The sequence below is a fragment of the Puma concolor genome, chromosome B2 (genome assembly GCF_028749965.1).
Source record: "Puma concolor isolate L17-30 chromosome B2, mPumCon1.1.hap2, whole genome shotgun sequence".
NCBI classification, from domain to species: domain Eukaryota; kingdom Metazoa; phylum Chordata; class Mammalia; order Carnivora; family Felidae; genus Puma; species Puma concolor.
The window spans coordinates 76,496,125-76,509,475 of NC_141671.1; the positions used below are offsets into that span (position 1 = coordinate 76,496,125).

General features: G+C 40.6%; 1 pseudogene; it reads left to right on the forward strand.

Moving 5' to 3' along the window:
* The first annotated feature begins 5,043 nt into the window (after positions 1-5,043).
* On the forward strand, positions 5,044-6,619 carry LOC112870993 (26S proteasome regulatory subunit 4 pseudogene; annotated as a pseudogene).
* The last annotated feature ends 6,732 nt before the right edge of the window (positions 6,620-13,351 follow it).

Consider the following 13,351-nt stretch of genomic DNA (forward strand, 5'->3'; position numbering starts at 1 on the left):
GATCTTATGGTTCGTGGGTTCGAGTCCCATGTTGAGCTCTGTGCTGACAGCCCAGAGCCTGGAGCCTGCTTTGGATTCTGTCTCTCTCTCTCTCTCTGCATCTGCCCTGCGCATGCTGCCTCTCTCTCTGTGTCAAAAATTGATAAACATTAAAAAATTTAAAAAAGAGAAGAGATTAGGCTATTCAGAGAGAAACCAGGGATGTGTACACACAGAGGAAAGGCTATGTGAGGACACGGTGAAAAGGCTGCTCCCTGCATGCCAAGGAGAGAGGCCTTAGAAGAAAGCTCCCGATACCTTGGGAATTCTAGCCTCCAGAACCTGAGAAAAGAAGTTTCTGCTGTTTAAGCCACCCAGGTCGTGGCATTTTGTTATGGCAGCCCTAGCAAACTAATACCAGTCATTTTGACAGGTGTGAGGTGGTGTTTCATTGAAGTTTTGATTTGCATGTTTTTTTTTTTTTAATTTTTTTTTCAACGTTTTTTATTTATTTTTGGGACAGAGAGAGACAGAGCATGAACGGGGGAGGGGCAGAGAGAGAGGGAGACACAGAATCGGAAACAGGCTCCAGGCTCTGAGCCATCAGCCCAGAGCCCGACGCGGGGCTCGAACTCACGGACTGCGAGATCGTGACCTGGCTGAAGTCGGACGCTTAACCGACTGTGCCACCCAGGCGCCCCTGATTTGCATGTTTTTAAGGATTTGCAATCAGCATCTTTGCATATGCTTATGGTCCATTTGTATATCTTTTGAGAATCATCTATGAAAGCCCTATGCCCATTTTTAAATTGAGTTGTTGGTGTTTTTGTTGTTGAGTTGCAGGAGATTCTGGATATCAAGCCCTTATCAGATATACGATTTACAAATATTTTCTTCTATCTTTACTTTTGCCGCCTGTGTGGCGTCATACCAAGATATCATTGCCAAATTGAATGTCATGAAGCTTTTCTCCTATGTTTTCTTCTGATTTTTTGCGTGCGCATATCCAGTCTGAAAAAGCCATTTTTATGGCGAGTCTTCCTGTACCCAAAGTTGAGTATGAGAAACACTTGGGAGGTAGTCTACACTGACTCTGTAATTCTCTAAGAGCAAAATTGTAAGACTCCTCATTTGGGCCCTTCCTGTGACAAATCAGGTTTGCAGCATGCAGGTTGGAAGTATGACTTTGAGAAAGTACAGCCTTCATAAGATAAAAGCTTGTGTTAGGAAAGCCGAAGACATTTCAACTGGGATGTCTCCAATTCCTGGGACTCCCACGGCTGTCCTAAATGTCTTCCATCATCTCAAGGATTATTGCCTCTTAGAAATCAATGAAAATTTCACTCAACCCCACCTCTTGTCCCAGCACCTCCTCACACATTTTGTCTGGTTCTGATTTAGTGAGGTCCTTCAGGAACTCCCTGGGCACTCATACCTGCACAACCTGGAAATTCAGAGGCGTCAACACCAGTGGGCCAACCTTGACAAATGGGGTGTGGAAGGTGATGGATAAATGTTTCTTCCCTTCATCCTCTAGATGAGAGTTCTTATAGGCCTTCTCAGATGGCCCAGGCAGCATCCAGCACAGGTAGCAGTGGCCAACTTGACAAAGTATCCTTGTTTTGCTTCCCCTCACATTGTCTGACTCTTCCTGCTGCCCTGCTGGCTCCATGGAATCTCCATTCTCAAACAAACCCACACAAACCTTAATCTGCTTTCAGGGGAACCCAGGCTCACACAGACATTCTGGAGTTACAGAGTTCCTTGCTCCTGATAAAGTGCCTACTCACACACATGGATGGCCTTCTAGTTTTTTTCTTTGGCTGAAAAGGCATGGAGGGAACCAGAAAAGGGAGTGAAAAATATGGAACTGATTTTCTATACATAACAATTAAGTTCCTTTATATCTTATTGCTTTATCACTGCAGGAAATGTATCCAACTATTTCCAAGTGGCAGGAATGGGGAAAAAATGACAACAGTGCCTGCAGGAACTTATTTTTCAGTATGCCATATGTTACATGATGCAAGAGTGTTTCTCCACATTGAGCTTCAACCAGGAAGCTGACCCATAAGAAACCTTCTTACTGAAGCAGAGTGGGTGGCATTTTCTTGGTAAGTTAAACAGGTGTACTGAGTGACACATAGTTTTGCTTAATGGTAGGAATACAAGGGAAACAAGATCATAGGCCACTGGGGAGGATCTCTGAGCGGGGAGTTAGGAAATACTGGCCCTGGCTGGCTCTGTCACCAAGATAAGTAATAGCTCAGGCTCTCCCAGGCCCCGTCCACCTCTGCCAGCTCACATAGCAAGCAGGGACCTTGCTTTTGGTCTCATTTGGGCTTCCTGGAGCAACAGCTGAGACTCAAAGAGAGGCTCTCACATAAAGTTGGGTTCTGGAAACAAAAAGATAGTCTGAAGGGTGCTGTGCAGAGTGGCAAAGACCATCTACCATGAGGTCACCCAGGAGAAGGAACAAATTAAAGCAGAGTCCTCAAGGCAAAGCCAGAGCAGATCGAAAAGCCAATACCAAGAGCAGGTACACTTTTGTGGCATTCCTTAGCCACAAATCCGGGTGTGAAATGAACTAGTAAGGACACCAAGACAGTTTAGGCATCCTCTTAATTAGATCCCTGGTTCCTTGTTACTAAAAGTGGGCTATGTGAACAAACAGTCTTTTTTTTTTTTTAATTTTTAAAATGGTTTATTTATTTTTGAGAGAGAGAGAGAGAGAGAGAGAGAAGGAGAAAGCATGGGAGGGACAGGGAGACACAGAATCCGAAGACAGGCTCCAGGCTATGAGCTAGCTGTCAGCACAGAGCCCAATGTGGGGCTCGAACCCATGAACCACAAGATCATGACCTGAGCCAAAGTTGGACGCTTAAGCGGCTGAGCCACCCAGGTGCCCCTGAACTGATAGTCTTGGCATCACCTATGACATGGTTAAAAATACAGAGTCTATTGAATCAGGGTCTGCCTTTTTAACAAGATTTCTCGTTGATTCTCCTACACATTAAATCTTAAGAAGTGTTATCAGTGAATCATTTGCATTAGCACACGTTTCCTGGTTGTTTATGAGCAATTTGGCTCAGAGGTTTTTCATCAGGGAGAGGCACAACCCCCTCAGGCACATTGGGAAGTCTGTGGTGGGAGGCACTTGATTGTCATAATGACTGTAGAGACTACTGACATTTAGTGGGCAGGTGCCAGGGATGCTAAACATCCTGCAATGTGTGGGATGGTCCCTCAGAGCAAAGAACTGTCCCACCCAAATGACAATGGTGTTCCTCATGAGAAACATGTTGGCTATTTCTTAATCTGTAAAATAAGCACTTGGACTAAGTGGATGCCAGTGTTTCTCCCAGCTCCAAGAATCTTTTGTTCTACCGCTGTCATAAACACTGGTTTAGAAAGTTCTCAGTGCTGTCTTCCCCTCCCTCTAATTATGCCTGCTGCAAGTCCATGTCATTTTTACTTAGACCATCCAATGGAGCCAGTCACAGAGATTAATCTTAATGAACATAAATTCATATCATTCCCTATTACATACAACTTGCCCATTCTGGTGAGAATTCAAAGAGCCCTTTTAGTCAACTTAATGTATTTGTCATTGTGATGCTGATAACACAAAAAAGTCTGGAAACACGGTCAGCTAAATATTTTACCAGCCAGCAGTTCAAGGCAATCATTGCCCTGTCAGATTTGAGCTGAAGTGGCTCTCCCCACTCTCACAACCTCTGTCCTGTTTGGATTAACAGGGAGTCCTGCTGGGATGGCATGGAAGTAGGGGATGGTGGCTGAAATGCAATTCTCCAACAGCTGTTTAACATCGTCTCTGAAGAGAGAGGACAGGCAGCAAACACGTGGAGGGTCATAAGCAGGGCTTGGTGAACCTGACCACGCTGAGAATTTTCTGACTCTGTGGGGCTGGTGGAGGAAGTTAAGACTGGAACTGATAGACTCATAAGAGAATCTAAGTAAACAATTGAGTTCTATTGAGGGTGAGGTCTCTTTTGAAGATGAAATCATTAATTAGCTTCTATTTTCTCCATGGCAGGGCTGTGAGGACAAAGGAAAGTATCTGTAGGAAAAAAAAAGGAACTTGTTGGATGAAAAGTAGGATGTACCTCTAAAGGGCTGTTGGTTTTTACAATTGTGCTGTCCTTGACGCACTACCGGTGCAAAGATTAAGAAATTAAGGTCCTTTCAATCACTACAGCTAAAGGAAAAGGCAGTATCCTGGAGGAGATTATTTTTCCCTAGGATTATTTGTCCCGGGGTTCTGTGGAGTGGTATCTGCCAGGGCATTCACCTCATTGCCTTCTGGCTTTAGAAATCAATGGCATGGGTGAAAAGAATAGCATTCTGATAGTGCTTATACATGCCTCCTCTATTTATACATGTTGGTGGCTGGCTACTGAGATAAGCAAACAAGACAGACAGTGCTGAAGGCTGGGCTTTTGTCTGTGGCTTAGATTCTAAGTCAGTCAACAGTGTACTAATTGTGCCCCAATATAGCCCTGCTCAGCAGTATAAGAGAAGTTTTATTGGAGTGATTAGGAAAAGTGGTTGGTGGCTAAAGACAGTTCAAAATAAAAAAATATGCCTTACCATTGTATTTTATCATAAAATGTGTAAATGCACACGATCTGTTAGCCCTTACTGAAATCTATGCTTTGCATCTGCTGATGTGAGGGATTCCATGACCACATGTTTACATAAACGTGTGTAATGCATTTGTCACAATATCCAATTTCAGCTTCTTGAAAGTGGAAGGAGAACTAAAGCCACTTCTGAGACAATTTTTGGTGCAAATCCTGGATTTTTATTGTTTTCTAATCCTTTATCATTGTCTTGTCAAGTACTTTCACGACAATTTTTAAAACTACTGAATCTTTCCTGGAATTCATAATTTTGTTTTCACAGAAATGATAACTTTTTCTTTACACATGCATATTTATTCACTTGCAAATCAAATTCTATAATTACAATAACAAGTTCAACAGGTATGAATGAGTTTGGGAATCAACAGAACTACTCTTAAGAAGCTGACCATTGATTTCCGGTAGCGGCAGTTTGAGCGGCCAAAGAAAGATGGGTCAAAGTCAGAGTAGTAGTCATGGCCCTGGAGGTGTCAAGAAGGATGACAAGGACAAGAGAAAGAAGTACAAACCTCCTGTACCAAACAGAGTACCAACCAAAGGGACTGATGCTGCCAGCAAGCTGCCACTGGTGACACCTCGCACTCGGTGCCGCTTAAAATTACTCAAGTTAGAATTAAAGACTATCTTCTCATGGAGGAAGAATTCATTGGAAATCAGGAACAAATGAAGCCTTTAGAAGAAAAGCAAGAGGAGGAAAGATCAAAGGTGGATGATCTGAGGGGGACCCCAATGTTGGTAGGAACGTTGGAAGAGATCATTGATGACAATCATACCATCGTGTCCACATCTGTGGGCTCAGAACACTACATCAGCATTCTTTCCTTTGTAGACAAGGACCTGCTGGAGCCAGGCTGTTCAGTCCTGCTCAACCACAAGGTACATGCCATAATAGGGGTGCTCATGGATGACACGGATCCCTTGGTCATGGTGATGAAAGTAGAAAAGGCCCCCAGGAAACCCAAGCTGATATTGGGGGGTTGGACAACCAAATCCAGGAAATTAAGGAATCTGTGGAGCTTCCTCTCACTCATCCTGAATATTATGAAGAGATGAGTATAAAGCCCCCAAAAGGGTCATTCTCTATGGACCAACTGGCACAGGTAAAACCTTATTGGCCAAAGCGGTAGCAAACCAAACCTCAGCCACTTTCCCAAGAGTGGTTGGCTCTGAACTTATTCAGAAGTACCTAGGTGATAGGCCCAAACTCGTTTGGGAGTTGTTTCGAGTTGCAGAAGAACATGGGCCATTCATCGTGTTTATTGATGAAATTGATGCCATTGGAACAAAAAGATATGATTCAAATTCCAGTGGTGAAAGAGAAATTCAACGAACAATGTTGCAACTGTTGAACCAGTTGGATGGATTTGATTCAAGGGGTGACCAGAAAGTTATCATAGCCATAAACCAAATAGAAACTTTGGATCTAGCACTTATCAGACCAGGCCACATTGACAGGAAAAATGAGTCCCCCCCCCCAGCCTGATGAAAAGACTAAGAAGGGCATCTTTCAGATCCACACAAGCAGGATGATGCTGGCTGATGATGTGACCCTGGACGACTTGATCATGGCTAAAGATGACCTCTCTGGGGCCGATATCAAGGCGACCTGTACAGAAGCTGGTCTGATGGCCTTGAGAGAACACAGAATGAAAGTAACAAATGAAGACTTTAAAAAATCCAAAGAAAATGTTCTTTATAAAAAACAAGAAGGCACCCTTGAGGGCCTCTACTTGTAGTGACCACATCTGCCTTCAAAGAAACGGTCGGGAGCATCCTGACTCCTCGGAGGGATGAGGCTGGGAAGCCGCCCAGAGGAACCCATGTTCCAGTTGATCTTTCTTAGCAAAACTTCCCGTGTCCCTTTTTGAGCACGGTGTGTAGGGTGCCCGCCAGGCTGCCTTCATGTGTTGGCCACGTGCAGTGCTCTCCCCCCAATAAAGTGAGCTCCTCCTCCTCAAAAAAAAAAAAAAAAAAAAGAAGCTGACCATTCAACATGTGGAAATAGCAGTGTGGGGCATACTAGTAGGCCACGAGTTGTCAGGCCATAAGAATGTACACCTTTTACAAAGAGGATGGAGAGGACCAGTTAACCTGAAAAATAAGTTAAGTGGGGGTATTGAAATAGTTATCTGTTATACTGAATGTTTGTATCCCTCTAAAATTTGTTCAAGGCCTAAACTCCACGTGACTGAATTTTGAGTAAGGAAATAATTAAGAGTCAAATGAGGTCTTAACGTTGGGGCCCTGATCTGAAAGGATTAGTATCCTTATGGGCAGAGATACCAGAGAGCTTGCTTACTGTCCACACTGTGAGGACACAGAAAGAAGGTGGCCGTCCACAAGCTGGGAAGAGGGCCCTCACCAGAAACTGACCCCGTGGACCTCGATCTGGGACTTCAGCCTCTAGAACTGTGGGAAAATAAATGTCTATTTTTTCAGCCACCAAGTCTGTGGCAATTTGCTTAAACCACCCAGTCTGTGGTATTTTGTTATGGAAGCAGACTAATGCACTATCCTTTTATACTTAATATTTAACACCATGTCTTTGGTTCTGAGGAACACTTAACAGTAAAGTTCGTTGGATCAATACAAAATTATTACCATTTCTGGAGAACTGACTTACAGTGCAGATCCCAAGCTAATAGATCCTGCTTGACAAACAGTATATTCAATTTTATTTTGGGAAAATACTGGTATGTATTTACAGGCCTAATTCTAGTAGTGAACTATTGAATATAGCTATTTAAATCAGCTCCTGAGCTTATCATGAAAAAATAATCACAGAGAGATCTTTATAAGTTTAGACATCTTTTCTTCCTGTTGTATCTGTTAGCGAGAGTCTTGGGGTATTACTGTAGCTATATTATATAATTATGTTATATAATTAGTATATCTAATTATATAATTGGTATATGATTATATAATATAGCTACAGTAATACAGTAAAAGCTATAGGTATACTATACCATATAGTATTTGCAGTGACCTTTGAACAATATGGAGCTTAGGGGTGCTGACCCCCATGTAGTCAAAAATCTGTGTATAACTTTTGACTCCCTGGATATTTAAGCACTAATAATCTACTGTTGACTAGAAGCATTACTGGTAACCTAAACAGTCAATAAACATGTATTTTGTATGCTATACATATTATATACTGTATTCCTACAATAAAGCTAGAGGAAAAAAAATATTAAGAAAACCATAAGAAAGAAAATATGTTTACAGTATTGTAGTGTATTTATCAGAAAAAATCTGCACATATGTGGATCTGTGCAGTTCAAATCCATGTTGCTCAAAGGTCAAATGTACATATACATTGATATCCCATATACTATACTATACCATACACTACATGATATGTAGTAATATTATACAGTTAAGAGGGATATAAGGATTGGAAAAAACTCACAAAACTGTCATTATTTTCAACTTATATGCTTTCCCACTAAAGATATCCACAGGAACCAACAGGTAAATTGTTACACAAACCAACTATATTCCCCCACACACAAAAAAGCAACAAATAGTTCAAAAATGTAATTTTAAAGATGTCATTTATAATAGCAAGAAAACATGTATGGCATATAGGAATAAATCTTTTGCAAGGATGTAAGGCGTTTTTTTCCTTTTTTTTAAGAGAGAGAGAGAGTGGGGAAAGAGAGAGTCTTAAGCAGGCCCCATGCTCAGCATGGACCCCAATGCTGAGCTTGATCTCATGACCGTGAGATCATGACCTGAGTCAAAATCAAGAGTCGGTGGCTTAACCAACTGAACCGCCCAGGAGCCCCTGTGTAAGGCTTTCATAAGAGAAAAATAGAAAACTTTAATTAAAAAAACAAATGCTCACAGATGGGAAGTCTCAATAACAGAAAGACATCTGTTCTCCCCAAATCCAAAGTCCTTTTTTGATTAAAAAAAAAAAAAAAAAAAAAACTTTTTTGCTAAAAGTTAACCAGTATTATCCTAAAGTCCATTTGAATGAACAAAGGGCCAGGAATTGCCAAAATGTTTGAAGAAGAACAGGGGGATTCACTCTTCAAAATATCATGCACCTTGTATCCTGAAGCTATAGTAATTAGGACATCGTGGTGTCAGACAGAATAACACACTAGGGCAGGGATAGAACAAATAGATTGATGGAAGGCCTATAAATAGTTCCACTTCCATATGGAAGCTTATTATATAACAGAGCAGGCATTGCAAATGAGTGGGGACAGTGTGGGAATAGCTAGTTTTCCATACTGAGAAAAAAAGTGCCTCCATCTCTAGTTCATATCATTTCCCAAAACAACTTTCAGGTGAATAAAAATGTTAATATGGACAGAAAACCTTTAAAAATTCTAGAAGAAAAACATTTAAAAAACATAGCCAAATAGAATATTGTACACCTGAAACTAATATACCACTGTATGCTAATTATACTTCAATAAAATATATATTAAAAATAAAAGTCAAAAATTAAACAACACCCATTTATTAACTCACAGTCCTGTGGGTCAGAAGTCTAGACACAGCATGGCTGGGTTGTCTGCTCAGGATCTCAACGGCTAAGTCAAAGTATTGGCTAGACTGAGTTCACGTTTGGAGGCTCTCGGGAAGAATTCCCTTCTGAACTCATTCAAGTTTTTGGCAAAATTCAGTTTCTTGCCATTGTAGGACAGAGGTCCCCTTTTGCCTTGCAGGCTCCCAGCCAGGGGCTACTCTCAGCTCCTAGAGGCCACCTGTATTCCATGCCACATGACCCCCTGTATTTTCAAAGCCAGCAACAGAAATTTTCTCCCTTGTTAAATTCTTCTCATGTTTAAACTCTCTCTGACTTCCTGTTTTACCTCTAGAGTCAGATTGAAAGGATGATATGATTAGGTCAGACCCACTCAGACAATCTTTCCATCTCAGGGTCAGCTGATTTAGGACCTTAAGTTACATCTGCAGAATTCTTTTTATAGCAACACCTAGATTAGTGTTTGATTGAATAACTGGAAGAAAGTGTACATATACCAGGGGTCAGGAATTTAGAGAACCAAATTCCACCTACCACAGACTGGAACTAGGGAGAGTATAGAATAGAAAGTCAAAACCAGGGGAGTTATTAAGTAGTGGCCATAGATGTGCTCAATGTTTAATGTTAAAGATGGGCTACTATAGCTGGCTCATGAAGTTCTGAATGCTTAAAACTTAGGAGAAGAAAACAAAGGCCAGAAATCTCTGTGATCTTGGCAGACTGAAGCTCAGTAAGAGGTACCATAGGCGGGGGTTACTGACCATAGGCAGGTCAATGGAAAACTACTTTGCTATTTGAACCCGCTTTTGAATTAGCGCCATTGTAAATGGTAGGTAAATATAATATAATACAAAATTAAATATAAATATAACTGAATATAAATATAAACGAAGCATTTTTTTTTCTTTTAGAGAGAGAGAGAGAACGCACGCACTATGCAAGCAGGGGAGAGGGGCATAGGGAGAGACAGAGAGATAGTCCAAAGCAGTTTCCATGCTCAGTGTGGAGCACAATGCCGGGCTCGATCCCATGACCCTGGGATCATGCCCTGAGCCAAAATCAAGAGTCTGATGCTCAACAGACTGAGCCACCCAGGTGCCGCTACAAAGCATTTTAAAAAACCAGAATATTTATAAAGTTGAAAAGAATGGGACAATTTAAATTTGGGGGAATTGTGTTTTATTTCCTATACACATATAGACCATGTTTCATTCTTCTATATGTCTACATAGCAGCTATTCCTATTTTTAACACATGGTAAGGGAAATTATAAAAAGTTGGTTGTTCAATTAGTAATAATGATAGGTTGGCATTTAATACTCCCTTGGTTATGGTCCATCTTATCTTTTTCTCAGTTATCTTTTCCTACTTTCTTACTTGTACTTTATATACCAACAAAACAGAATTGTTCCTTTTTCCCTAAATCCATCACTACACCTTTGGCCATGTGTCTTTTTTTTTTTTTTTTTTTTAATTTTTTTTTTCAACGTTTATTTATTTTGGGGACAGAGAGAGACAGAGCATGAACGGGGGAGGGGCAGAGAGAGAGGGAGACACAGAATTGGAAACAGCCTCCAGGCTCCGAGCCATCAGCCCAGAGCCTGACGCGGGGCTCGAACTCACGGACCGCGAGATCGTGACCTGGCTGAAGTCGGACGCTTAACTGACTGCGCCACCCAGGCGCCCCCATCAGATTCTTTTCTATTTTTAAAATGTTTATTTATTTTTGAGAGAGAGAGAGAGACACACACACAGAGTGCAAGTGAGGGAGGGGCAGAGAGAGAGACACACACACACAGAATCTGAAGCAGGCTCCAGGCTCTGAGCTGTCAGCCCAGAGCTCAACAAGGTGCTTCAACCCACAAACTGTGAGATCATGACCTGAGCTGAATTCGGATGTTTAACCAACTGAGTCACCCAGATACCCCTATCAGATTCTATCAAATTTAATGGTACCTATAAAATTTTACTGATCCTTTAGGGCCCATTTCAAATATCCCCTCCTTCATGAAGACTTCTTTGATCTATCCTAGCCTCTGTTGAAAATAATCTTTTCTGCCTGAACTCCCTCAGCACTTTGTTCAAACTTAAGGTTCATGTCACTTCCTACCTTACCCTGTGGTTATTTGTGTTCATACTGTAGCTCCCCCTACTTGACTGTGTCTTTGTGCAGTAGTAATTTGGACTGTTTCATTTCAGATTACCCATTGGACCTGGAAGAATACTTAGCATTATAAGTATTTAAAAATTGTGGATTAATCTAGCTAATGAATATATCTTTTTGTCCATATCACAGCGTCAAATCAAAGTAAAAGAAATTAATATAATTTCTGCTGCTAGAGAAGACCTTAGTCTCATCAAATAGACCTTTGTTACAATTATATTGCACAAATTATTTCTCAAAACTCCCCCAAATTTCATTTCACCATTTCAGTGAACAAACACTTGGTTAAACATAATCCCCACACATGCACAGACTTGCATCATACCTGTGTGCAGCAAGTGTTGATCAGATCAACCGCCAAGGGAAGTAAGTTCCTCTAGACTGCCCCAAACCTTTCCCAAAATCTCTCTTCCCCTGAAGCTTTCCAAAACAAAGTCTCACCACATTACCAGAGAGGGAGAGAGGAAGGAATTTCCGTAAGAAATTAGTGGGAAAAAAGAGTCAACATGAAGACAAAATAATAAATGTTTCTCCTATGTCAGAAGGGGCTGACGTCATCCTCTAAGGCGTTCATGAATTTTATTGTCCTAAGTTTTTATGGAAAGGTATACTGAATTATATAGGACATCATTCATATCTGCCCCTTGAGATTGTTTATGAACATACAACTTTTTTCTTCTAACGCTTGAATTAAATTCTGGCTAACAAGTTAAAACGGTTTGACAGAACCCTTTATCCTGATAGACCGTTATGTTGTCATTTACCGATTACTTCACTCTAGTGAAATAATGAAGAGATTAATGAAGAGAGATCATTGAATTAGGAAATATGTTTTTTAAACTCATCACTTATTTACTTAAGAATTAAAGGCAACATTCACATGGCACACTATAAACTCAGGCACAGGTACACACATACGTGTTTGAACACACATATGCACAACACATACCCATTCACATGCACATACAAACACACATATCTATACCTATGTACCACCCACACATACTTTGTAATAGGAAACCAAACAGTGTCACATGGCGAAAATGATAACTACAATGCAAAAGTTTAAAGGTAAGTCCTGTGACTGTGAATTTTGGCACGAGCTTTTTGAATTACTAATTTATTCCCTGAATCATCAAAACATCACAAGGTAATATAATAGAATAGACAAAATAGGAGGGAAATTTTTGACAGTCCAAAAGAAGCCAGCAAAGGAGGAGCAAAGACAAAAGAACATATGAAACAAGTAAAAACAAACACTGAGAAGGTAGGTAGGCTTAAAATCAGATCAGTAATTACATTAAATATGAAAAGACTAACCATTCCAACTATAAGGCAGATATGATTAGATTGAGTAAAAAACCAGATTCGACAATATTTTTGTAAGACACAAACTTTAAATGTTAAGACACAGAACAGTTGAAAGTAAAATGATGAAAACATAAATACTGTAGACCATGTAAACACTAAACATAAGAAAGCTTAAAAATTAAGGTTACATTTATAAAAATTATAGGTGTGATAGGGGCTCTTGTACCCCAATGTTTATAGCAGCACTTTCAACAATAGCCAAATTAAGGAAAGTGCCTAAATGTCCATCAACTGATGAATGGATAAAGAAGATGTGGTTTATATATACAATGGAATACTACTTGGCAATGAGAAAGAATGAAATCTGGCCATTTGCAGCAACGTGGATGTAACTGGAGGGTATTATGCTAAGTGAAATAAGTCAGGCAGAGAAAGGCAGATACCATATGTTTTCACTCTTATGTGGATCCTGAGAAACTTAACAGAAGACCAGGGGGAGGGGAAGGGGAAAAAAAATTTACAGAGAGGGAAGGAGGAAAACCATAAGAGACTCTTAAAATACTGAGAACAAACTGAGGGTTGATGGGAGGTGGGGGAGAGGGGAAAGTGGGTGATGGGCATTGAGGAGGGTACCTGTTGGGATGAGCACTGGGTGTTGTATGGAAACCAATTTGACAATAAATTATATTAAATATAAAAAAATAAACTGATGGAGAAGGCATGGCCTCT